Source organism: Rhinopithecus bieti, unplaced genomic scaffold (genome assembly GCF_001698545.2).
Source record: "Rhinopithecus bieti isolate Rb0 unplaced genomic scaffold, ASM169854v2 scaffold_47418, whole genome shotgun sequence".
Taxonomy (NCBI): domain Eukaryota; kingdom Metazoa; phylum Chordata; class Mammalia; order Primates; family Cercopithecidae; genus Rhinopithecus; species Rhinopithecus bieti.
In genome coordinates, this window is record NW_016819951.1 from 2,693,889 (window position 1) to 2,698,763 (window position 4,875).

General features: G+C 42.3%; 1 pseudogene; it reads right to left on the reverse strand.

Annotated features, from left to right (window-relative positions):
- LOC108520112 (RNA-binding protein 43 pseudogene) overlaps positions 1-4,346 on the reverse strand; it is a 31,894-nt pseudogene extending 27,548 nt beyond the window's left edge.
- Positions 4,347-4,875: the final 529 nt, after the last annotated feature.

Consider the following 4,875-nt stretch of genomic DNA (forward strand, 5'->3'; position numbering starts at 1 on the left):
GAGAGAGAGAGAGAGAGAGAGAGAGAGAGAGAGAGAGAGAGAGAGAGACAGAATTCAGACTCATCTGCTCCAAGCCTTCTGATGTTAATAGCTGTGGCCCGATTATGGGCATTGGCTCAGCCAATGATAGAAAGTGTTTTAGTGTCCACTTCCTTAAATTTAAAGAAGACAAAGAGTCTAACAATATTGGCCTGACCAGCCTTCCTGTTGCCCACTGCTGACCTGTGTCTGAAGTCCACTTCCTGGATCCGGCTTCATGGCTTGGCCAAGAAGACTATGTGTACATTCACTGACAACATGTGATGACAGACTGGGTTCCAGAAGGGGATCTGGACCATGGTCAAGGACATCTGAACGTCCCCAGAGGCCAGAAGATGACAGCCTGGCCCCTTTGGCTCCCTGCCTTCTACATGCAGAGCAGGCCAAGCCCCAGGACCCAGAGCTGTGGCTGAGCTGGGTCACCACTGTGGTTTGGACAGAGAGCAGGGTGGGGTGCGCTATCTCCGGGCTGCTCTGGAGTTGGCTTCAGACAAGAGACTAAGGTCAGGCATGTGGTCAAAATCACACATATTCCTGGCAGAACTCTCATTGGGACTTATGAAAATAGATTTTATAACATCAGCTGCACTCGGCAATGATAATTTCTGGTTGAAGATGCACGGAGGATCCCTAGGATATATATTCTTAAGGAGGACAGAAATGTGAAATCATTGCACTGAGTGGGTCATCCTTATTCCTTGACACTTGGTAAAGCCTCCTGCGTGGGCATAGAGGAGAGTTTCACTGAGTCAGGATGCTGGCTGATGGTTCAAGTGAAGAGAATTAATGAAGAAACTACCTGCAGAGGTGTAGGCTGGGCCAAGGGAACTAACAAGGAATGGGAGCCACCTAAAAGGTTAGCAACAAGGGCAAGCAGTTACTACCCCTGGGACTCAAGGGTACAAAGTGAGGGCACATAGTTACCTGAGCCTGGTAAGAACCGGAACCACAGAGAATGCCCCCCCACCCCCTAAGCCAGGGCTGGAGTCACACAGAGGGAAGAAGTGACTGCCACAGAAGTCACACAGAAGTGAGAGAGAGAAAGGAAAGAACACCCTCGCTCTATTTTCTGTTCTCTCCTATAGGGGAGGGAGGAAGTAGAAAAGGGAAGAGGATGAATCAGGAAGCGCAAATGAAGAATCCCCAGGACAGGTGGGAAAGTCATGCTCTCCGCATCACGGCATTAGCATTGTCTCTAAACATGTCTATGCACACGCATGTACATACGCCCCTCCTACCAAAAAAGAAGGTCAACTTTGTATTTTTAAAATATTATCCTGGAAGCAGTGTGGTGTAGTTTAAAACACAATTCTATGTTTGGTGATATATCCTATCAGTAACAAAATTAAAAAATCAGGCAATCCCAAATTTGCATATTTATTAACGTATAAATTGTATATGGCAACCTTGTCCAACCCGTTGCCCAGGATGGCTTTGAATGCAGCCCAACACAAATTCGTAAACTTTCTTAAAACATTACAAGATTTATGCATGCATTTTTTTTTTCTCATCAGCTTTCGTTAGTGTTAGTGTATTTTATGCATGGCCCAAAACAATTCTTCCAGTGTGGCTCAGGGAAGCCAAAGATTAGACACCGCTGGTATATGGCATATATGTATTACCATAGTAATATACTGTGTACAGTATAGCACGCTGGGTAAGAGCATGGATTCTGTAGCTCAGCTTCTTCATAGGGTTGTTGTAAGAATTAAATGAACATCTGCAGAGGCCTTAGGACAGTGCCTGACGTGACGCAAGCAGAATATGTGGTACATTATAGTATAAAACACACCTCAACACAGAAATTTTATAAGGCTGAGGTCAAAATAGAGACATAGACGTTGAATATGTTTCTCCATGCCCCATCATGCATGCTTGCGTCAGGGTATATACTTCCCACTTTGGAGATCACCAGCTAAAGAGTTAGTATTTGCTACCATGCAGACCATCCCACTGTGCCACCCTGAGTAAATTCACCCATTGCAGCCTCACTGTCCTCATCTGTAAAATGATAAGTTACTAGTACCCTGGTTGTTGAAGGACTAAATGCACTACATCCAGTCAAACACTTAGCCCAGCACACCAGTACTCAATACAATGTTACATGTGATTACTGTCATAAAAGGAATGGTCATTGCATTAAAATCAGCAAAGAGAAAAAAATAAAAATTGTCCATACTCCTGTAGGATCATATGCAATCACTGTAAAATAATATTGGCATATGCTTTTTTGAGACCTTCTTCTAAAGCTTATACACATATTTTGCATAATTGAATCACACTGTACATTCTATGGTAGATCTCTTTTTAATGGCTACAAAGTATAACATCTTATAGGCTCAGAATAATTTATTCACCCAACCCTATTGTTGGTCATTTATGTTATTTTCCAATATTTTTTCATTTTAAGTAACCCCAGGTTGAATAATTTTTTTAACAGCTTCACTGGAATATAGTTTACACTTCATAAAATTCACTCACTTAAAGTGTACAATTCAATGGTTTTTAGTGTATTCAGAGTTGTGCAACCATCACCACAATCTAAGTTTGGAACATTTTTGTCATTCCCAAAAGAAACCTATATCGAGTGTAGTCATCCCCAAACCACCCCTCCCAGACCCAGGCGACTTCCAATGTACATGATATTTCTGTAGATTTGCCTATTCTGGGCATTTCACATAAATGGGATCACAAAACATGCGGTCTTTTGTGTCTGACCTCTTTCACTTAATGTTTGTGAGGCTCATCCATGTTATAGGTCTACCAATACTTCATTCCTTTTTATCGCTGAATATTCCATGGAACAGATATACCATATTTTATTTATCCATTCATCAGCAATGGATATTTGGGTTGTTTCCAAGATGAATAATCTTATAGGTTAATCTTTGCACACATCTTAGTTGGTTCCTTTGAATACATTCCTAGACATGAAAATGCTAGGTCAAAGATGACACACATAATTTCTAAACTTTTGAATATCAGGCACTTTTAATTAAAGCTTTATTTCTCACTTGAGCACACTACTTCCTTTCTCATTTGAAGGGTCACTGCTCCTCATCCTATCAACTACAGAACTTTTCTACTCTTTCCTTGTGATGCCTAGAGATATTTGCAATTTCTAATCTTCTAAAGCAACAGCCCCCAGGGATTCTATCCTCTATTGGATATCAGAGGCTCTGATGGACAGTGACACTCCTCAAGGAAACAAATAATGGCCAGCACAGTGGCTTATGCCTATAATCCCAGCACTTTGGGAGGCTGAGACCAGAGGGTTTCTTGAGGCCTGGAGTTAGAGACCAGCCTGGGCAAGATAGCAAGACCCTGTCTCTACAAAAAATTAAAAATAAAAAAATAAGCGGGGCATAGTAGCACATGCCTGTAGTCCTAACTACTCAGGAGGCTGAGGCAGGAGGATCACTTGAGCCCAGGAGTTTGAAGTTACAGTTAGTTATGATCGTACCACTGCCCTCCAGTCTGGGTGATAAAGACCCCATCTTAAAAAAAAGAAAAAGAAAAAAAAAGGAAACAAGTAGTATTTATTTGTATCATTCTTTACCATTTTCAACTGGAAGCCCCCTGGAGTGTGACATTAATGAAAATCAACTTGTGAGACTTGTAAGTGGCAGACAGTCTCTTTAAAGCATCTCACTTTGTCCTTGTAAGTAGGAGGTGTTTCTACTATCAACCTCTTGAAAGTGATTAATATCCAGAAAAATAATTTCTTACTCAGTAAAATTTTGACCCAAGATTTCATAGCACCTAACAAGCCAAGTATCATTAGGCTCATAATCTTATTTATTTATAACATGTTACAGATAAACTGACTTTCTCTTTCTTAAGAATTTGAAGGAAGTGAAAATTTCTTTTCTACATGCCGTGGATTTTAATCCAACATAACTGTCAAACTCTCCGGGCGGCCTCCTGGGTGAAATCTACTCACACGTTTTCTCTATTACATGAAAGGATCCTGTGGGGAAGGCAGCTGGTGGGTAAACACCAGGCTTAAGCCTTAGTCAGTGTGAATCCTGGATAATGTTTACAAATAGAATGGTCTCTGCAGCAACCAACTAACAGTAGATAAGAGAGCTGCCTCATTTACAGCTGCGTTTAATCTTTCCAAAGCCTGAAAAATATTCGCTGAATGCTGGTGAATAGGATGTCTTATCGTGCCCTCACCTTCACCCCTGGACACGCTTCCTCCACTGACCTTTCTGGTCACAAGCAACAAAGGTGGTTAAAAATACTCCATTCTTTGTACAAAGAACATCCACTGCACCCCCAAGAGCCTTAATGTTATCATCCATGGTGCTGATGGATTGGCCCTGATCTTCACCCCACTTCCTCTTGGGAACAACACGCATTTATGTTGAGAAGACAGTGTGGCAGGGACTCATAAGTGTTGGAATTCTCTTACATGTTAATTAGGGGAGGGAATTTACATAGGATATCCAATTTCAACATAACAACCACCCACAAAGTAGGTGCTGTTATGCCTGTTCTAAGGATGAGAAACTTGAGGCATACTTGTGCTCTACGTCCTGGAACCCAAGTGTTTAAAAAAAAAAAAAAAAAACGGCCAGGGGCGGTGGCTCAAGCTCTGTAATCCCAGCACTTTGGGAGGCCCGAGACGGGCGGGATCACGAGGGGTCAAAGGAAGATCGAGACCATCCTGGCTAACATGATGAAACCCCGTCTCTACTAAAAAATATCAAAAAAACTATCCGGCGACCGTGGCAGGCGCCTGTAGTCCCAGCTGCTTGGGAGGCTGAGGCAGGAGAATGGCATACACCCAGAGGCAGAGCTTGCAGTGAGTCTGAGAACCCGGCCCACTGC